Source organism: Salvelinus alpinus, chromosome 6 (assembly GCF_045679555.1).
Source record: "Salvelinus alpinus chromosome 6, SLU_Salpinus.1, whole genome shotgun sequence".
Taxonomy (NCBI): Eukaryota; Metazoa; Chordata; class Actinopteri; order Salmoniformes; family Salmonidae; genus Salvelinus; species Salvelinus alpinus.
The window spans coordinates 56,028,036-56,051,215 of NC_092091.1; the positions used below are offsets into that span (position 1 = coordinate 56,028,036).

Genomic DNA, 23,180 nt, shown 5'->3' on the forward strand with positions numbered 1-23,180 from the left:
AGGGCCTTGGTCAGGGAGGTGACCAAGAACCCAATGGCCACTCTGACAGAGCTCCAGAGCTCCTCTGTGGAGATGGGAGAACCTTCCAGAAGGACAACCATCTCTGCAGCACTCCACCAATCAGGCCTTTATGGTAGAGTGGCCAGACGGAAGCCACTCCTCAGTAAAATGCATTTGACAGCCCACTTGGAGTTTGGCAAAGGCACCTAAAGGACTCTCAGACCATGAAAAACAAGGTTCTCTGGTCTGATGAAACCAAGATTGAACTCTTTGGCCTGGCTGCAAAGCGTCACAACTGGAGGAAACCTGGCACCATCCTTACGGTGAAGCATGGTTGTGGCTGTGGGGATGTTTTCCAGCAGCAGGGAGACTAGTCTGGATCGAAGAAAGAAAATGAACGGAGCAAAGTACAGAGAGATCCTTGATGAAAATCTGCTCTAGAGCGCTCAGGAACTGGGGTGAAGGTTCACCTTCCAACAGAACAATGACCCAAATCAAATCAAATTTTATTTGTCACATACACATGGTTAGCAGATGTTAATGCGAGTGTAGCGAAATGCTTGTGCTTCTAGTTCTGACAATGCAATAATAACCAACGAGTAATCTAACCTAACAATTCCACAACTACTACCTTATACACACAAGTGTAAAGGGATAAAGAATATGTACATAAAGATATATGAATGAGTGATGGTACAGAACGGCATAGGCAAGATGGTATCGAGTAAGGTTTTTACATATGAGATGAGTAATGTAGGGTATGTAAAAATAAAAGTGCATAGTTTAAAGTGGCTAGTGATACATGTATTACATAAAGATGGCAAGATGCAGTAGATGATATAGAGTACAATATATACATTATATTAAGTGCCATTGTATAAAGTGGCTAGTGATACATTTTTTATCAATTCCCATTATTAAAGTGGCTGGAGTTGAGTCAGTATGTTGGCAGCAGCCACTCAATGTTAGTGGTGGCTGTTAAACAGTCTGATGGCCTTGAGATAGAAGCTGTTTTTCAGTCTCTCGGTCCCTGCTTTGATGCACCTGTACTGACCTCGCCTTCTGGATGATAGCGGGGTGAACAGGCAGTGGCTCGGGTGGTTGTTGTCCTTGATGATCTTTATGGCCTTCCTGTGACATCGGGTGGTGTAGGTGTCCTGGAGGTGTCCACACAGCCAAGACAACGCAGGAGTGGCTTCGGGACTGAATGTCCTTGAGTTGCCCAACCATTGCCAGGACTTGAACCCAACTGAACATCTCTAGAGATACCTGAACATCGCTGTGCAGTGATGCTCCCCATCCAACCTGACAGAGCTTGAGAGGATCTGCAGAGAAGAATAGGAGAAAATCCCCCAAATTAAGAATGCAAGCCTGTAGCATCATACCAAAGAAGAAGGCTGTAATCGCTGGCAAAGGAACTTCAACAAAGTACTGAGTAAAGGGTCAGAATACTTATGTAAATTTTATATTTCATTTTTTACTTTGTGATTATGTGGTATTGTGTGTAGATTGATGAGGGGGAAAAAATGGTTTAATCAATTTTAGAATAAGGCTGTTGCAGGTAATGTTTCATTTAGGGGACAGAGTGGCGCAGTGGTCTAATGCACTGCATCGCAGTGTTAGTGGTGTCACTACAGACCCGGGTTCGAACTGGCTTGTCTAGTTAAAAAAGTATTTTTTATTTATTTATTAAGATGCTGTTGTTCAGCTTGTTGTTGTCTATTTCTCAGCAAATGAAAGACATTTAGTGCATGCCAACCACCCCTAATTCACACTTTCAAATTGCGGTCAAGCCCTGCCCATCATTACCACATGGTGCCAGGCAACACATAAAGCACTTTGAAGGCTAATGCTTTTTTATTGATCCAATATGGTGTGTCCCCGTATAACCCAAGACAGCAAGATAATAAATTCCATATAAGACACTATTAGTAAAATATCAACCATATTGTGCATACAGTATTCCTGTAGTGAGGCAGTCTTATTTGACTTTGCATACATGTTTTATTATATTCTCCTTTGACAGAGGGCAGAGGGATGTTTTATCAGGTGAGGTTAGCAACAGTTAAACCTAGTGTGACACAGGCACAGCAAAGCCACGATGGAGGTGAAAATACACTGTGACCAATTACTCTTAAAGTCTGAGAAAGTCACATCCAGACCTGAAATAGAAATGAGGAGTTGAGGGTAAAGGAGATTGAGAGCATGGTTTGTGGTGTGAGCTGTATTGTAAACCTAGTGTGACACAGGCACAGCAAAGCCAAGATGGAGGTGAAAATACACTGTGACCCATTACTCTTAAAGTCTGAGAAAGTCACATCCAGACCTGAAATAGAAATGAGGAGTTGAGGGTAAAGGAGATTGAGAGCATGGTTTGTGGTGTGAGCTGTATTGCGTAAGAAGCTGTACAGTGCTGGAGGAAGGTACCACATCGCTCCTATAAGCAAGTGAGAATGAGAGTGACTGACCCATATAGGCTACTGACTACAGTGAGAACAGACAGAAAAGCGATAACCACACGCTATAGTGAGAAAGAAGCTCATTTCTACATAGCATGCAATGCAATCGCACAAGCACACATGTATATTCACGCAACCACCATACTCTGGGGATGATGAAGGGGTTGATGGAATCCATGTGGGTTGACATGTTCATTTTGATACATGTGTATTTGTAGTCTTAATTGAGCAACCAGAAGCATCTACCACACTCCATTTGTGGGTTTTGTTATTAGACTAACGTCAGGGGCTTATTCAAAGAACCTTGCAAATAGAACAGTGATGTACAGAAGATCAGAAGTCGTCTGTGTAGGCCTATATTCTGTAGAACACATTCATTTCAGCTATGCTTCTGATCATATGTAAATAAAATAACTACACCACAGTCATAGAAAGAGACACGCAACTCTGATGGTAGCTGCAGAATCCTGGATAACTTTCAAATATAGTATTTTTAAATCATGCATAGCTTTGAAAATATATAGCATCTGACAACTCAAACATTTATATTTCTACAAATGCAATTTGTTTTTCAGTTATTTTCAAAATGCAGTTCTGGACGTATTTATTCCATTTTCTTTTGTACTGCGCTGTTTTCTCTTGACACATTTACGACCATTTTCCATTCTCTCACAATGGACATTAACATTCAGTAACCTTCATTGTAAATGTACACAATACCACAATACATCTGTTGTGGTTGAAGGATCGAAACCATGCGTGTTCTTCAGTCCGGCCAGAGTCCGTCATTGAACAGGAAGTTACCAAAACACAGAAGTAGATAAAAATCTGTGGTTTTCGACAATGGGTTTATGGGATAGCTAGCAACTTGTAAATAATTACCCATTCCTATAAGTGGGTACTATTTTTATGACTGTTACCTCCCATTTTACTTTATTGTAAATGTACTGATGTTTGTTTTTGATGATAATTAAAAACAGGTCGCAAGCTAGAATTTAGCGTAGCTTTTAGCTAGCTAGTTAGATGCTCTGTACGCTAGCATGACTTGCTAGAAAGTTACAGAAATAAGTTGATGAAAAAGTAACAAAACAAACAGGTTTATTATCAACTGAAACAATATTTTTCTACTGCATTGAATGAAAAGGTCGTATTTTGCAATCGCCCAATATAAATGAAATCCCTGATGAGAGACTATGCTATATTTTGTCTTGCGTGTTGTGAAACCCTCCCAGAGCTGTATTGCAGTATTGCAGTAGGTTTGTAATAACTGCAATATATACATTCCTACTGCACTGCAATATATTTGTAGCTAAGGGATGGCTTATTCGAAGATGGCTCAGCCTACTCTCTGAATAGCCATCAATATTTCAAGATCAATGCATGTGTTGTCAATTTAAGACTTCAAAATGTATGTCTTTTCAGATAGGCCTAACAAGATTCAGGTGTTACAATTATACAGCAGTCCCGACGACGCTCCGTGTAAACTTTAATAATCCTCAGTTGCAATACGGTTTTGGAAACCTTTGAAACGTTACTTTCAAATCATCGAGAAATCATTTTTAAAAACAAAAAGGATCCCACGGCCATATTTCCATATTACACCAACTCTGTGTGTGCTTGTTCATGGAACAGAAAGAGCTATCCAGCATCTCAGAACACCTGTGTGTAACAGAAGAGGGAAGCCAGAAAAGTGTTGAACTGAAAATATAAATGTATTAATCAAGACTCGCAGACTGTTTTGGCTGCAAGAGCCAGTTCAATTCTGGACATAAAATATAAAGATCTTGGACGGTAATGGAGTAGACTAGCCATCATGGGGTAGGCTACCGGTTGCTTGCCTATCAGCAGATTAATTTCTCTTTCCACTGCTGTTATAGAGACATCCTCTTGTTTATCCTATCTGAGCATAGGCCTGTCTATGGCATTTTATTACACAAATATTTACAGAGGAGGTAGAGACGGCGGGTGAGAGAGAGCATGGATGGTGGTGTGTGAGTGCAAGGGTGGTGGTGTGTGTGGTGATTTAGAGGCCCCAGGCAGAGGCCATGTCTGAGGCACCCGCCCATGTCTATTTAACACAATCATGGTTGCTGAATGAAGGGCAGTTCAGAGCCGGTTCTTTTAAGTGAATGAATCAGAATGAAAATGCTAGCTGATAATACTTTTCCTGACCGATTTGTTCTTTAAAAGCTGTTTGCAGTCCAGAAAAAGGACAGTTATTTAAAAATATATAGGTCCATTATCATTTCTACATATTTTCTATCTGTTCTCTTTCAGTCGGTCACTCGGTATAACATACTATGCGGAGTTAACGACCAATCATATTTACCTGAAGAAATCAGGATGCCTAGCCCGCACTCGAAAGCCCGTCTTCCTGGTGCTAATACCGAAGCACACATTCATTTCTTCAATTCTTTGCTCTTCAGATCACCTGAAGGAAGAATGTGTCAAGGAATTTACAAAATGTTCAATCACACAAAGACTACCAAATTCAGCTGTGACTTAGGTCTATGATAGTGGGTCGAGAGTACTGGTGCCCCTAGATGTTGTCAGTTTTGGGTCTTGGTATCGGTCTTTGTATTTGCTAAAAGCCAACTATTTTCTGCTCTGCCTGTGTAGCTAATTCTTCCTCGCTTGAGTAAGATGGCCAGTGGTAAGATTAAGTTCACAAAGGCTAACCAGCCGAGTTTAAACTTCCGGCCATACCCTAGGGCATGTAGTTTCACAATGCAAATGAAAGATACTCAGGAGTGCTGTCCTGTTTGTCTGGGGTGGAAACACACTCAGGAGGCTTTGGATCGTACCAGTTTGTGTGACCATTGTCTCTGGCTGTGTTCAACTTCCATTTAGTGTTGGGCTGACTTTGTGAGAGAAATTGGGGCCCCAAAGGGTCTTCCGGTGAAGCGACCTCAGGAATGGGGAAGTCTGAAGCATGAAGAGAGCAGAGCCGATTTCTCTGGCAGTGTTTAGAGTACAGATTCTGGGATGATATACTATCCCTGGTTGGCTCTGGAGGATTTTCAGAGTTTGAATAGGATTAACTCAGTCTGGTGGAACCTAAAGTCCCGGCTTTGGATTTCGACGGGGGAGAGTGAACTATTGGTCTTCTCCACTGCAGTGGAGTTCCACCAGCTTTGGGGGAATGTATTTATCTCCTGTCCCTGCAGTGGTGAAGTGTCGCTTACCCCTCTTTAAAGATTTTACCGATGAGCTAAAGGCGAGCTGTGATACCTCTCTTTCGACCAAGCTGGTGAAGTGATGTGCCGCCCTTTGGGACTCCCAATCACGGCCAGATGTGATACAGTCTGGATTCAAACCAGGGACTGAGATGCAGTGCCTTAGACTGCTGTGGCACTCAGGAGCCCAGTAGAGGGTATGGGAGGAGGCTGGGAGATTTGCACACTGCTGATGGATGGAAAGCTGGCGAGTTACTTTGCTCAAGATGCTAAAAAGGGGGATAATCCTAGCTCGGTGATTCCGAATAAACAGTGCCGATTCTCAGAGCATCAGCTGGACAGAGAGTACCAAGCTGCGGGTGTCGCGGACCGGTTGTTGAATGTGGTTGCAATGCTATAGAAGTATCATATCGATTTGCTGCAAGAGTTTAAAACCTCTACCGCTTCTCTCTCCCGGATCCGGGATCCTCCTAATCAAAAAAGCTGACTAGCATAGCCTAGCCTAACGCGACAGGGATATCATATAATATAATTTTCATGAAATCATAAGTCCAATACAGCAAATGAAAGATAAACATCTTGTGAATCCAGCCATCATTTCCGATTTTTAAAATGTTTTACAGCGAAAACACAATATGTATTTCTATTAGCTAACCACAATATTTCGCAACAAAGCCTCCTTCACTCACGCCGCCAAACTTACCCTAGTAAAACTGACTATCCTACCGATCCTCGACTTCGGCGATGTCATCTACAAAATAGCTTCCAATACTCTACTCAGCAAACTGGATGCAGTTTATCACAGTGCCATCCGTTTTGTTACTAAAGCACCTTATACGACCCACCACTGCGACCTGTATGCCCTAGTCGGCTGGTCCTCGCTACATGTTCGTCGTCAGACCCACTGGCTCCAGGTCATCTACAAGGCTATGCTAGGTAAAGTGCCGCCTTATCTCAGTTCACTGGTCACGATGGCTACACCCACCCGTAGCACGCGCTCCAGCAGGTGTATCTCACTGATCATCCCTAAAGCCAAAACCTCATTTGGACGCCTTTCCTTCCAGTTCTCTGCTGCCTGCGACTGGAACGAATTGCAAAAATCTCTGAAGTTGGAGACTTTTATCTCCCTCAACAACTTTAAACATCTGCTATCCGAGCAGCTAACCGATCGCTGCAGCTGTACATAGTCCATCTGTAAACTACCCACCCAATTTACCTACCTCACCCCCCATACTGCTTTTATTTATTTACTTTTCTGCTCTTTTGCACACCAGTATCTCTACTTGCACATGATCATCTGATGATTTATCACTCCAGTGTTAACTTTTACTGCCTCAGAAACCCGGATCCGGGAGCACCCCCCACCCCCCACACACTGATTAGCATAGCTAGCATAGCTTCAGAAGTAGATAGTAGCATCTAAATATCATTAAATCACAAGTCCAAGACACCAGATGAAAGATACAGATCTTGTGAATAAAGCCACCATTTCAGATTTTTAAAATGTTTTACAGGGAAGACAAAATATGTAAATCTATTAGCTAAACACGTTAGCAAAATACACCACTATTCTAACTCCATCAGTTTCTTACTCCTTCAGGTGCTATCACCAATTCGGCTCAACTAAGATATTGATATCCACTAACCAAGAAAAAACCTCTTCAGATGACAGTCTGATAACATATTCATGGTATAGGATAGTTTTTGTTAGAAAAAAGTGCATATTTCAGGTAGAAATCACAGTTTACAATTGCACCCACCATCACAAATCGACTAGAATTACTAGATAGAGCAACGTGTATGACCAATTTACTCATCATAAAACATTTCATAAAAATAGACAAAGCATAGCAATGGAAAGACCCAGTTCTTGTGATTTCAGACCATATTTCAGATTTTCTAAGCGTTTTTCAGCGAAAACACAATAAATCGATAAGTTAGCATACTACATGTGCAAACGTTACCAGAGCATCGATTCCAGCCAAAGAGCGCTATAACGTAACCACCGCCAAAAGATATTAATTTTTTCACTAACCTTCTCAGAATTCTTCCGATGACACTCCTGTAACATCATTTTACAACATACATATACAGTTTGTTCGAAAAGGTGCATATTTAGCCATACAAAACCGTGGTTACACAATAAAAATACTAGGAAATCAAGCCTCAATATGTCTGACGTCATCTATCAGAGTGATCTAGTTTAATTAAAAGCTAATCATATACTTGACTAAAAAATACAGGGTTGACAGGAATCGAAAGACAAATTAGTTCTTAATGCAACCGCTGATTTACATTTTTAAAATTATCCTTACTTTTCAATACAGGGTTCGCCAAGTGAAGCTATACCAAAGCTATACCAAACAAAATGGCGAAATATGCGTTTAAAATATTTCGACAGAACAACAATTTATCATATTAAATATTGCTTACTTTGAGCTGTTCTTCCATCATATTCTTGGGCAATGTATCCTTTCTATGTTATAAACGTCTTTTGGTCGATAGATGTCCTCTGTCCTTCGAAATATCCACTAACGATCGAACGGGACCACAAAACGTGTCCAAAGTTTCAGAGTGCACAACAAAGAAATTCCTCAAAATCGCACTAAACGGATATAAATTGCTATAAAACGGTTTAAATTAACTACCTTATGATGTTTCTAAGTCCTATATCGAATTAAATTACAGACGGATACATTTCAAGTTGATAACCGAGCCTGTGAAAATGGCGTCCGGAGGTCCCATCCTGCGTAAGGGCGAGCGTCGAAAGGGGGGCTACTCTCACTCCTTGGTGTTTTATAACCTCTGAGAGCTACCTAGAAGGCCCATTCCACTTCTCATTGGTTACTGACATCCAGGGGAAGGCGGGTGCAGTTCGTGTCGTTCCATAGGATAGACAGAGACCTTAAAAACTGATCTGAAACCAGAGCTTCGCTCTCAGACCTTTCACTGTCTGTCATGGATTTCGCTGTAGAAAGTGTTCTGGGTCACCCACAGACATAATTTCAACGTTGTATGAAACTAGAAGGTGTTTTCTATCCAATATAATTAATAATATGCATATTGTACGAGCAAGAATTGAGTACTAGGCAGTTTAATTTGGAGACGACAAAATGCTAATTCGGAACAGCACCCCCTGTAGTCGCAAGAAGTTAATCTGCTAAATTGTAATTTATTCGATTTATTGCCTACCTCCTCATGCCTTTTGCACACATTGTATATAGATTCTCTTTTTTTTCTACCATGTTATTGACTTGTTTATTGTTTACTCCATGTGTAACTCTGTGTTGTTGTCTGTTCACACTGCTATGCTTTATCTTGGCCAGGTCGCAGTTGCAAATGAGAACTTGTTCTCAACTAGCCTACCTGGTTAAATAAAGGTGAAATAAAAAAATTAATAAAAAATAGCAAAAGACTCAACCGCATATTTTCACAATTTTTCTACTGCATGGGTAGCTATCACAAAACCGACCAAATAGAGATATAATTAGTCACTAACCAAGAAACAACTTCATCAGATGACAGTCTTATAACATGTTATACAATAATGTACATATTTGAGGTATAAATCATCGTTTTACATTGCAGCTAACATCAAAAATATCACCAAAGCAGCCAGAATAATTACAGAGAGCAACGTGAAATACCCAAATACTCATCATAAAACATTTATGAAAAATACATGGTGTACAGCAAATGAAAGATAAACATCTTGTGAATCCAGCCAATATTTCCGATTTTTTAAGTGTTTTACAGCGAAAACACAATATAGCATTATATTAGCTTACCACAATAGCCAAACACACAAATGCATTTATTAGCAGCAAAAGGTAGCGATCGCAAAAACCAGCAAAAGATATAAAATTAATCCCTAACCTTGACCAACTTCATCAGATGACAGTCTTATAACATCATGTTATACAATACACTTATGTTTTGTTCGAAAATGTGCATATTTAGAGCTGCAAACCGTGGTTATACATTGTGAATATGTAGCATCAATTCACCAAATTGTCCGGAGCTATTTTGGACACTCACCTAATCTGACCAAAGAACTCATCATAAACTTCACTAAAAAATACATATTGGACAGCAAATGAAAGATACACTAGTTCTTAATGCAACCGCCGTGTTAGATTTTTTAAAATAACTTTACCATAACAAACAGCTTACGTTATAGCGAGACAGCGCCCGCAAAAAGGGCGGATAATAGGACTAAACATTTTCCACAGAAATACGAAATGACATCATACATTGTTCTTACTTTTGCTGAGTTTCCATCAGAATCTTGTACAAGGAGTCCTAGGTCCAGAATAAATCGTTGTTTGGTTTTAGAATGTCCTTCTCTCCTGTCGAATTCGCTCCACAAGGCTAGCCATGTGGCGCGAACATGCCCATCTTCTCTTGACGCATATAACGGAAAACTCCAAAAGTCCCATTAAACGTTGAATAAACTGATGAAACTCGGTTGAAAAAAACTACTTTATGATGTTTTTCTAATATGTATCAAATAAAAACAAAGCCGGAGATATTAGCCGTGTATACCGAACGCTTATCATAAGACAATAGGGAGGTGCTTCCCGCGCCTAGGTAGAGAAAGGAGATTGTGGACACGTCATTCCAAGAGCTCTTATTCGACCTCAGATCAAGCTAGACACCCCATTATACCTTCCACTGCCTGTTGACATCTAGTGGAAGGCGTATGCAGTGCATGCATATCCATAAATATAAGGCAATTCAATAGGCAGGCCCTGGAACAGAGCATCGTTTTCAGATTTGTCACTTCCTGTCTGGAAGTTTGCTGCAAAATTAGTTATGTTTTACTCACAGATAAAATTCAAACAGTTTTAGAAACTTGAGAGTGTTTTCTATCCAATAGTAATAATAATATGCATATTGTACGATCTAGAATAGAGTACGAGGCAGTTTAATTTGGGCACGATTTTTTCCAAAGTGGAAACAGCGCCACCATATTGACAAGAAGTTCAGGAACATGGAGGTGGGGTTCTCATGTGCTGGGTAGTGACTGCAGGGTCATCATGACCGAAGCATCCTTACTGGGATATGGAGCGCTACTCAGAAAGAGGGATTTGGTAAACAGCGCAAAGGATGCTGCATATTAATTCCTTAGAGCTACAGACAGTTTTGCTATAGCTGAGGTTTTTTGTTCAGATGTTGGAGGGCCAGTATGTGCTGGTAAGGTCTATCAACAGGCTGGGGGGATGTGGTCTCTCTCTCTCCTAAACCTGGCACGCTATCTGTTCTTAAGATAGGGGGTGCTATTTTCACTTTTGGGGAAAATCGTATGATATTTAAACGGCCTCGTACTCAATTCTTGCTCGTACAATATGCATATTATTATTACTATTGGATAGAAAACACTCTCTAGTTTCTAAAACCGTTTGAATTATTTCTCTAAGTGAAATAGAACTCTTTTTACAGACTATTTCCTATCCGGAAGTGAGATTTCCAAAAGCGAAGTCTCTCTTCAAGAGCTTGTCTATAAAAGGGCATGTCACTTATGACTGTAGAAACACGTCATACACCTTCCCCTGGGTGTCATGCGGAAGTGAGAGCAGAAATGACTTGATTATCTCGTTCAGGGATTGAATACAACCTCTTGGAGTGATAGGTGCGCCATTTATTTATTTTCGAGGGCGCGAAGTTGGATCTGGAATCGCCTCCTGGAAAACCGTCGTTATAGGTGAATATGATCTCCGGCTTCGATTTTATTTGATACATGTCACAATATCATCCTAAAGTATGTTTTTTCAATATAGTTTAATTATATTATTGAAATTTATTCTGGACTTTAGACGTGATGCGTCGCAAGAATTTGTTCAAGAAGGAGAGGTTAGCACCGCACGGCCAGTGTGCTTGCTAATTCAAGAGGGAAATAGTTGGTTCTGGATCCAAATAAAGACGGTTCTGAACAAAGGACCCCTTGGAGAACATTCTGATGGAAGATCAACAAAGATAAGGACCCAATTTGGGATACTATTTCATATATCTGTCGAACTGTGCTATCGCTACCGTTTGACTAGAATCAATGCTGCTGTGTGTTAGCTATGGTAGTAAGCTAATATAACGATATATTGTGTTTTCGCTGTAAAACACTTCAAAAATCGGAAATATTGGCTGTATTCACAAGATCTTTGTCTTTCATTAGCTATCCACCATATATTTTTCTGAAATGTTTTATGATGAGTAATTAGGTAGTTGACGTTGGTGTCTGTATTTACTCTGGCTACTCCCGTGCGATTTCTGACTGTAGCTATGATGGTAGCTATGATGGTAGCAGTAATTTAAAACTGATTTATAGCTAAAATATGCACATTTTTCGAACAAAACATAGATTTATTGTGTAACATGTTATAGGACTGTCATCTGAGGGAGTTTTTTCTAGGTTATTTAGGTTGGTTCTAGGTTAGTTAGGTTGGCTTGTGCATGCTACCTGCATGCTACCGTTGCTGTGAAAAATGTCTGTCTGTCTTTTGTATTTGGTGGTGAGCTAACATAAATATATGTGGTGTTTTCGCTGTAAAACATTTTAAAATTCGGAAATATTGGCTGTATTCACAAGATCTTTGTCTTTCATTTGCTATCCACCATATATTTTTCTGAAATGTTTTATGATGTGTAATTAGGTAGTTGACGTTGGTGTCTGTATTTACTCTGGCTACTACCGTGCGATTTCTGACTGTAGCTATGATGGTAGCAGTAATGTAAAACTGATTTATTGCTAAAATATGCACATTTTTTGAACAAAACATAGATTTATTGTGTAACATGTTATAGGACTGTCATCTGAGGGAGTTTTTTCTAGGTTATTTAGGTTGGTTCTAGGTTAGTTAGGTTGGCTTGTGCATGCTACCTGCATGCTACCGTTGCTGTGAAAAATGTCTGTCTGTCTTTTGTATTTGGTGGTGAGCTAACATAAATATATGTGGTGTTTTCTCTGTAAAACATTTTAAAAATCGGACATGTTGGCTGGATTCACAAGATGTTTATCTTTCAAATGCTGTATTGGACTTGTTAATGTGTGAAAGTTAAATATTTCAAATTCTTTTTTATTTTTATTTGCCGCTCTGCCTTTTCAGTGGAATGTGGGAGGATGCCCCTACTCGGATGGTATCGCGCCGTCCCAACCTTCGCTCTCTCTCCCCCGCTACTCTCTCCTCTTCCATCCTATCATCTCTTCTCTCTGCTCAAACCTTCTCCAACCTATCTCCTGATTCTGCCTCCTCAACCCTCCTCTCCTCCCTTTCTGCATCCTTTGACTCTCTATGTCCCCTATCCTCCAGGCCGGCTCGGTCCTCCCCTCCTGCTCCGTGGCTCGACGACTCATTGCGAGCTCACAGAACAGGGCTCCGGGCAGCCGAGCGGAAATGGAGGAAAACTCGCCTCCCTGCGGACCTGGCATCCTTTCACTCCCTCCTCTCTACATTCTCCTCTTCTGTCTCTGCTGCTAAAGCCACTTTCTACCACTCTAAATTCCAAGCATCTGCCTCTAACCCTAGGAAGCTCTTTGCCACCTTCTCCTCCCTCCTGAATCCTCCTCCCCCTCCGCCCCCTCCTCCCTCTCTGCGGATGACTTCGTCAACCATTTTGGAAAGAAGGTCGACGACATCCGATCCTCGTTTGCTAAGTCAAACGACACCGCTGGTTCTGCTCACACTGCCCTACCCTGTGCTTTGACCTCTTTCTCCCCTCTCTCTCCAGATGAAATCTCGCGTCTTGTGACGGCCGGCCGCCCAACAACCTGCCCGCTTGACCCTATCCCCTCCTCTCTTCTCCAGACCATTTCCGGAGACCTTCTCCCTTACCTCACCTCGCTCATCAACTCATCCTTGACCGCTGGCTACGTCCCTTCCGTCATCAAGAAAGCGAGAGTTGCACCCCTTCTGAAAAAACCTACATTCGATCCCTCCGATGTCAACAACTACAGACCAGTATCCCTTCTTTCTTTTCTCTCCAAAACTCTTGAACGTGCCGTCCTTGGCCAGCTCTCCTGCTATCTCTCTCAGAATGACCTTCTTGATCCAAATCAGTCAGGTTTCAAAACTAGTCATTCAACTGAGACTGTTCTTCTCTGTGTCACGGAGGCGCTCCGCACTGCTAAAGCTAACTCTCTCTCCTCTGCTCTCATCCTTCTAGACCTATCGGCTGCCTTTGATACTGTGAACCATCAGATCCTCCTCTCCACCCTCTCCGAGTTGGGCATCTCCGGCGCGGCTCACGCTTGGATCGCGTCCTACCTGACAGGTCGCTCCTACCAGGTGGCGTGGCGAGAATCTGTCTCCGCACCACGTGCTCTCACCACTGGTGTCCCCCAGGGCTCTGTTCTAGGCCCTCTCCTATTCTCGCTATACACCAAGTCACTTGGCTCTGTCATATCCTCACATGGTCTCTCCTATCATTGCTATGCAGACGACACACAATTAATCTTCTCCTTTCCCCCTTCTGATAACCAGGTGGCGAATCGCATCTCTGCATGTCTGGCAGACATATCAGTGTGGATGACGGATCACCACCTCAAGCTGAACCTCGGCAAGACGGAGCTGCTCTTCCTCCCGGGGAAGGACTGCCCGTTCCATGATCTCGCCATCACGGTTGACAACTCCATTGTGTCCTCCTCCCAGAGTGCTAAGAACCTTGGCGTGATCCTGGACAACACCCTGTCGTTCTCAACTAACATCAAGGCGGTGACCCGTTCCTGTGACCCGCTCTACAACATTCGCAGAGTACGACCCTGCCTCACACAGGAAGCGGCGCAGGTCCTAATCCAGGCACTTGTCATCTCCCGTCTGGATTACTGCAACTCGCTGTTGGCCTGGCTCCCTGCCTGTGCCATTAAACCCCTACAACTCATCCAGAACGCCGCAGCCCGTCTGGTGTTCAACCTTCCCAAGTTTTCTCACGTCACCCCGCTCCTCCGCTCTCTCCACTGGCTTCCAGTTGAAGCTCGCATCCGCTACAAGACCATGGTGCTTGCCTACGGAGCTGTGAGGGGAACGGCACCTCCGTACCTTCAGGCTCTGATCAGGCCCTACACCCAAACAAGGGCACTGCGTTCATCCACCTCTGGCCTGCTCGCCTCCCTACCTCTGAGGAAGTACAGTTCCCGCTCAGCCCAGTCAAAACTGTTCGCTGCTCTGGCACCCCAATGGTGGAACAAACTCCCTCACGACGCCAGGTCAGCGGAGTCAATCACCACCTTCCGGAGACACCTGAAACCCCACCTCTTTAAGGAATACCTAGGATAGGATAAAGTAATCCTTCTAACCCCCCCCCCCTTAAAAGAGTTAGATGCACTATTGTAAAGTGGTTGTTCCACTGGATATCATAAGGTGAATGCACCAATTTGTAAGTCGCTCTGGATAAGAGCGTCTGCTAAATGACTTAAATGTAAATGTAAATGATGTATATTTAGAAGCAAAGTGGAAAGCAGCATCATTCTTGTTTGCAACCATCCGTTGACTGCATTTGACGTAACAGAACAGCATGCAAACTTATAGTAAATATTACAGCGAGGAGGAGGAATTGTGCTGGTTGAGTGGCCGGGCCGGGCTTGTTGTGTGAAAAGCAGCCGCAAGAGAGGAAAAAAACGGAGTAAAAGAAAGAAAGGACGCGATACACGGCTGGATGTCATTTCAAGATATTGCATGCCATATGGATCTCTTGTGGTATGGATATCTGAATTAAATTAGTTGTGCAGCTTTTTGGAGCCGGTGGAACCTGTGTGTGCTTGGACTGCCGTGGGCCTCCTAGTTTGTTACCCTCTAAACTGGCTTGGGGTGTGACCATTATCCCAGAAACCCTTGACCCAATCCAATTTGCATACCTTCCCAACAGATACACAGAGGATGCAATCTCTATTGCACCCCACACTTCCCTTTCCCATCTGGACAAAAGGAACACCTACTTGAGAATGCTATTCATTGACTACAGCTCAGCGTTCAACACCATAGTGCCCTCAAAGCTCATCACTCATCATGTGCTTGGCCCTCCTATGTTGAACATAATAAACGGCTCTCTATCCACCGGATGTGTACCAAACTCACTAAAAGTAGCAGTAATAAAGCCTCTCTTGAAAAAGCCAAACCCTGACTCAGAAAATATAAAAAATTATCGGCCTAAATCGAATCTTCCATTCCTCTCAATTTTTTATGAAAAAGCTGTTGTGCAGCAACTCACTGCCTCCCTAAAGACAAACAATGTATACGAAATGCTTCAGTCTGGTTTTAGACCCCATCATAGCACTGAGACTGCACTTGTGAAGGTGGTAAATGACCTTTTAATGACGTCAGACCGAGGCTCTGCATCTGTCCTTGTGCTACTAGACCTTAGTGCTGCCTTTGATACCATCGATCACCACATTCTTTTGGAGAGATTGGAAACCCAAATTGGTCTACACGGACAAGTTCTGGCCTGGTTTAGATCTTATCTGTCGGAAAGATATCAGTTTGTCTCTGTGAATGGTTTGTCCTCTGACAAATCAACTGTACACTTCGGTGTTCCTCAAGGTTCCATTTTAGGACCACTATTGTTTTCACTATATATTTTACCTCTTGGGGATGTCATTCGAAAACATAATGTTAACTTTCACTGCTATGCGGATGACACACAGCTGACATTTCAATGAAACATGGTGAAGCCCCAAAATTGCCCTCCCTAGAAGCCTGTGTTTCAGACATAAGTGGATGGACGAAATCTTTCTACTCTTAAACTCGGACAAAACAGAGATGCTTGTTCTAGGTCCCAAGAAACAAAGGGATCTTCTGTTGAATCTGACAATTAATCTTGATGGTTGTAAAGTCGTCTCAAATAAAACTGTGAAGGACCCCTGGCGTTACTCTGGACCCTGATCTCTCTTTTGACGAACATATCAAGACTGTTTCAAGGACAGCTTTTTTCCATCTACGTAACATTGCAAAAATCTGAAATTTTCTGTCCAAAAATGATGCAGAAAAATTAATCCATGCTTTTGTTACTTCTAGGTTAGACTACTGCAATGCTCTACTTTCCGGCTACCCGGATAAAGCACTAAATAAACTTCAGTTAGTGCTAAATACGGCTGCTAGATTCCTGACTTGAACCCCAAAATTTGATCATATTACTCCAGTGCTAGCTTCCCTACACTGGCTTCCTGCTAAGGCAAGGGCTGATTTCAAGGTTTTACTGTTAACCTATAAAGCGTTACATGGGCTTGCTCCTACCTATCTTTCCGAGTTGGTCCTGCCGTACATACCTACTCGTACGCTACAGTCACAAGATGCAGGCCTCCTAATAATTGTCCCTAGAATTTGGAGGCAGGGCTTTCTCCTATAGATCTCCATTTTTATGGAATGGTCTGCCTACCCATGTGAGAGACGCAGACTCGGTCTCAACCTTTAAGTCTTTACTGAAGACTTATCTCTTCAGTAGGTCATATGATTGAGTGTAGTCTGGCCCAGGAGTGTGAAGGTGAACGGAAAGGCTCTGGAGCAACGAACCGCCCTTGCTGTCTCTGCCTGGCCGGTTCCCCTCTATCCACTGGGATTCTCTACCTCTAACCCTATTACAGGGGCTGAGTCACTGGCTTACTGGTGCTCTTTCATGCCGTCCCTAGGAGGGGTGCGTAACTTGAGTGGGTTGAGTCACTGACGTGATCTTCCTGTCTGGGTTGGCGCCCCCCCCCCCTTGGTTTGTGCCATGGCGGAGATCTTTGTGGGCTATACTCGGCCTTGTCTCAGGATTGTAAGTTGGGGGTTGAAGATATCCCTCTAGTGGTGCGGGGGCTGTGCTTTGGCAAAGTGGGTGGGGTTATATCCTTCCTGTTTTGCCCTGTCCGGGGGTATCATCGGATGGGGCCACAGTGTCTCCTGACCCCTCCTGTCTCAGCCTCCAGTATTTATGCTGCAGTAGTTTATGTGTCGGGGGGCTAGGGTCAGTTTGTTATATCTGGAGTACTTCTCCTGTCTTATACGGTGTCCTGTGTGAATTTAAGTATGCTCTCTCTAATTCTCTCCTTCTCTCTTTCTTTCTCTCTCTCGGGGGACCTGAGCGCTAGGACCATGCGTCAGGACAACCGGGCATGATGACTCCTTGCTGTCCCCAGTCCACCTGGCCTTGCTGCTGTTCCAGTTTCAACTGTTCTGCCTGCGGCTATGGAACCCTGACCTGTCCACCGGACGTGCTACCTGTCCCAGACCTGCTGTTTTCAAATCTCCAGAGACCGCAGGAGCGGTAGAGATACTCTTAATGATCGGCTATGAAAAGCCAACTGACATTTACTCCTGAGGTGCTGACTTGCTACACCCTCGATAACTACTGTGATTATTATTATTTGACCATGCTGGTCATTTATGAACATTTGAACATCTTGGCCATGTTCTGTTATAATCTCCACCCGGCACAGCCAGAAGAGGACTGGTCACCCCTCATAGCCTGGTTCTTCTCTAGGTTTCTTCCTAGGTTTTGGCCTTTCTAGGGAGTTTTTCCTAGCCACCGTGCTTCTACACCTGCATTGCTTGCTGTTTGGGGTTTTAGGCTGGGTTTCTGTACAGCACTTCGAGATATTAGCTGATGTACGAAGGGCTATATAAATACATTCGATTTGATTTGATTTGATCACTAAGCTAAGGACCCTGGAACTAAACACTTCTCTCTGCAACTGAATCCTGGACTTCCTGATGGGCCGCCCCCAGGTGGTAAGGGTAGGTAACATAACATCTGCCACGCTGATCCTCAACACTGGGGCCCCTCAGGGGTGGGTGCTCAGTCCCCTCCTGTACTCCCTGTTCACCCATGACTGCATGGCCAAGCACGACACACTATCATTAAGTTTGCCGACGACACAATAGTGGTAGGCCTGATCACCGACAATGATGAGACAGCCAATAGGGAGGAGGTCAGAGACCTGGCCGTGTGGTGCCAGGATAACAACCTCTCCCTCAACTTGATCAAGACAAAGGAGATGATTGTGGACTACAGGAAAAGGAGGACCAAGCAAGCCCCCATTCTCATTGACGGGGCTGTAGTGGAGCAGGTTGAGAGCTTCAAGTTCCTTGGTGTCCACATCACCAACAAACTATATTGGTCCAACCACACCAAGACAGTTGTGAAGAGGGCACGACAAATCTCGCTCAGGAGATTTAAAGGATTTGGCATGTGCCTTCAGATCCTCAAAAGGTTCTACAGCTTCACCATTACAATTTTTTATTTAACTAGGCAAGTCAGTTAAGAACAAACTCTCATTTACAATGACGGCCTGCTCCGGCCAAACCCTGACAACACAGGGACAATTGTGCACCAATCATGGCCAGATGTGATACAGCCTGGATTTGAACCAGGTACTATCGTGACATCTCTGGCACTAAGATGCTTAGACTGCTGCACCACGTGGTAGCCATTTGCCTCTGTTTTGAATATTGGCCAACTGACAGAGCTCGCACTTCCTCTTGAACTTTTTATGACACTGTAACAGGAACATTGAGTTGGGAAACGCCCCCAATATGTATCATTGTTTTATTTAGCCTTTGTTTATCCAGGTTAGTCTCATTGAGAAAATACATTTTTCAAAAGAGACCTTGTATAACAGAGATAGCAGCAGGGGGGAGCAATGTTTGATACAAATATCAGACATACTGTAACAACTTGGAGACATAGACACACCATAAAAAATGAACATTTACATAGACAGACATACATTTCAATTACAGAAACATACAATCGTCTTAGATAAAAAATATATCATATGTACCACAGCATCAAGTCCGAATGACAATCACATTCCTTAGTGACATGTGAGCCAACCAAACATTCAAACTCCAAGGAAACAAGATCCTGGAGATTCATGCTGTTCTGGACAGAATTACAAAACCATGGGAATTAGTTGCTAAAACACATTTTGCTATGATCCGTTCTGATTTTAGTAACCGTTAAAAGTAAGTAGTGAGACCGTAACTGTTGTTTATTTCTGACCTTATCAAAGAAGAACAGCGATAAAGTTGCAGTTTTCCCAAAATGCCCTTTTAAATCATAGTATAACAATGTGTAAGCCTAAGTAGAGTCAACGACGAACAGCCAACAACACTATAGAGATCACTGTGATGTGTCAGATACTTTGGGTTGCTAATAAACCTAAGAGCTGCATGATACACAAAATCAATTACCTTCAGGGTTGTGCTTGAGGTCTGTATGTAAATTACGTCACTATAGTCCAAGACAGACAGGAATGTACACAGTACCAGCTCTTTTCTGGTCCCCAAAGAAAAACAACCCTTATGCCGGTAATAAAAAAACTATTCTCAACTTGATCGTCTTTACCAGGTTCTCAACATGATTAAGGAAACTCAGCTTCACTTGCTGTTTGGAATGTCCTTCCAAGGTAGTAAATGACATGGTTTTCAGAGTGTTTAATATTGGAAAAGTATTGGAAATGTATTTTGTTTTAGAGGAATTCAGAAGAAGCTTCACATCATACTGATTCTGTTGAAGGATGTTAAAAGCTGTTTGAGCTTTTTCAAAAGCCAAAGTCAAACTGCTGCCACTTGAATAGAGAACAGTGTCATCCACATAGAAATGTACTGTACATCAAATCAAATGTATTGGACACATACACATATTTAGCAGATGTTATTGCAGGTGTAGTGAAATGCTTGTGTTCCAACAGTGCCGTAGTATCTAACAATTCAGAACAATACACACAAATCTAAAAGTAAAATAATGGAATTAAGAAATATATAAATATTGTGACAAGCATTGCCTGAGTGGCATTGACAAAAAAATACAGTAAAATACAGTATATACATATGAAATGAGTAAAACAGTATGTCAACATTATTAAAGTGACTAGTGTTCCATTTAAAGTGACCATCAGCTGTATCAATGTCTTCCAATGTTGTTGGGTCCACCAACAAAATGAAGAACCCTTTGGATCAAATTCAAAGTATGGCAAGTATTTAAGATGCCTTTAATGGTATTAAACTGTTCTTTAAAAGGAAATGTCTGTCACATAGAGAAACTAGATAGCAGAGCGATAGACAAGTGGTTGTGGAAACAGGCAGTGGGCTTCACGTAAAAGTGTCAATGTGGTCAGAACAGTAAATGAGATGGGGAAGATGGTTGAGAATACTGTGTATGTCTCAATAATGACACTGTTAAAGCGTGAGAAGAAAAAACCTGTGGGTTATGAGGGTGTTGCAGTTATCATAGTGTCATAGTTGAGTGTCTGAACGTGGTGAACTGTTCTTGTTCTGGTTAAAAACACTCCCGTAGAACAAGAAAAGAGACTTCTTTAGTGCCATTAGTGCATCTGAATTAACTGACAACTGCTAACTGGTTTAACTAGCTAACATAACCCTCTCAAAATAGGTTTCTAACCTCAAGGGTCTGTTTAAAGGATAAATAAACACAATATTTATCTCTAATTGGTAATATTTTTTTCATAAATGTGTTTTTCTAGAGATGTTGTAATGAGTCAGTATAAAAACTGTTTACTGGCAACATATCCATGTTCCATTCAATGTAGCCTAGTATTTACCAACTATCCTGTATGTGAACGACTGCCTTGGATGTCAAAATGATGGTGGTATTAATTTCAAGATTCAAGATTTTAAAGGTTCAAGATTTACAATATTTCTTAGCGTTAAAAGTTGAACTCACTCAGTCCTATTATTCCTGTGTGGGACATTAAGCCGCAACAATCTTCTCCCACTGGAGTCTGTCCAACACCACAGCTTGTGCCGTCTGTCCCATGACCATTAAAGACCCATCTCATACAGCTCAGCAGCCACCACTGTCCACCCTATTACAGAAATGTGTCCATTGTTGTCTTACCTCGGTCTTGTCCTGATTCCAAGGCATCTACTCCACAATCCCTCATAAATCACAAACTACAGGCTCTTCTCCAAAATGAATAGGGGAAAAAATATACTATACAATATCCCTATACTAATGTCACAAAAGTTGAGAAAACCAATCAGAATGCAGGTGAAACATGTCTGTCCAGCTAACCTTCACAAATGTGTCAGTTCAGAATGTATTTAATATAAGAATGTATTTAATGAGCTATGAGGAACTGAAGAATAAATGAACATGTCTGTGACAAAGCTTATCTAGGTAGACATATTTGATTGACATGCATATTAATTAAGAGTAACAGTAATCAATAATAATACATTTTGTTTCTTAACCTGCTTTCAATTAAAAATAATCTCAAAGTGCTAAAAAGTAAGTATATTGTTACTATTGAGTGTACAAGTAACTGATTTTAATTTGCTATTATTAGCTTTAGGTGTTGGGTTAGGTAGTTTTAGTTTTTACAGACTCTGATTCAGACAGAGATAAATTGACAAAAAATTCACTTAAATACATTTTGGGGGGCTTAAGTCCATGTTAAATCAACTTATCTCAAGTCTGAATAGGGTCCCCATTGCCTACTGAAATGTGTATTATATTTTTTTAACCTTTATTTAACTATGCAAGCCAGTTAAGAACAAATTCTTATTGACAATGATGCCTAGGAACAGTGGGTTAACTGCCTTGTTCAGGGGCAGAACAACTGATTTTTACCTTGTCAGCCTGGCGATTCAATCTAGAAACCTTTCGATCTAGCAACCTTTCGATCTAGCAACCCAACATACCCTTGCGCAGTTTTCACATTTTGCTGCCTTAAATAAAAATATTAAAAGGGATTCAATTGGGATTTTTTAAACAACCTACAACACATTTTCAAACTAAAAGAACAAATGTAGAAATGTGACAACACTTTTGGTCCCCTAAATTGGGGGAACTATGTACAAGAAGTGATGTAATTCCTAAACGGTTCACCCAATGTGGATCAAAATAGACAGCTGACTGTCTTCACTCACAGACACTAAACACATTACGCCCTGTTCAAATCGATCATTATTGTGTCACCTGGTCAAATTGTTTCCAAAGCAGGATGGTGAATCCTTCACAAACATACAATATCCTTTAAATAAATGCACGTCGCTACACCCACAAATATATCTGCTAAATATGTGCATGTGACCAATAAAAATGTCATTTTATTTGATGTAATTATTTTTTTTTTTTAATCAAGAATGATTAGAGTGTTCCTGGCTGTTCTCTCTCTCCTCCCCTCTCTCTCTCTCTCTCTCTCTCCCCCCCTCTCTCTCTCTCCCCCCTCTCTCGCTCTCCCCCCCTCTGTCTCTCCCATCTCTCTCTCCCCCCCTTCTCTCGCTCCCCCCTTCTCTCGCTCTCCCCCTACTCTCTCTCTCTGTTCTCTGCCTCGAAATGGAATGCTCATCCACCATCACTCAACATTCAACAATTATCTGGGCTAGAAAGAATGCACACAGGATGAGTTCATCTTTAACAGTCTTTTGAGAGACAAATTTACAGGTATTACCTTTGATGCGGTTTCATCATATTGAAAAACACTGCAAAGATTCCTGGGTACACCACCAACGTTGCCCCTCTGATCACAGGATAATATCTCCTTCCATGCCCCTCCTCTTTTTTGTGTTGTGTGTGAAAAGCAAATACAGCTGTAGATGGAGTGGTAGTTGTTTCA

The 23,180-nt window shown here is 42.0% G+C and overlaps 1 long non-coding RNA gene across 2 annotated transcripts; it reads right to left on the reverse strand.

Moving 5' to 3' along the window:
- Positions 1 to 489: 489 nt before the first annotated feature.
- Positions 490 to 23,177, reverse strand: LOC139578945 (uncharacterized). Of its 2 annotated transcripts, XR_011675653.1 has the most exons (3): positions 23,016 to 23,151; positions 4,789 to 4,890; positions 490 to 1,325 (listed from the first exon to the last, which is right to left on the reverse strand). It is a non-coding gene; the product is annotated as an uncharacterized lncRNA (long non-coding RNA). The 2 variants fall into 2 exon arrangements; XR_011675654.1 differs by lacking the exon at positions 4,789 to 4,890 and having other exon boundaries at positions 23,016 to 23,177.
- Positions 23,178 to 23,180: the final 3 nt, after the last annotated feature.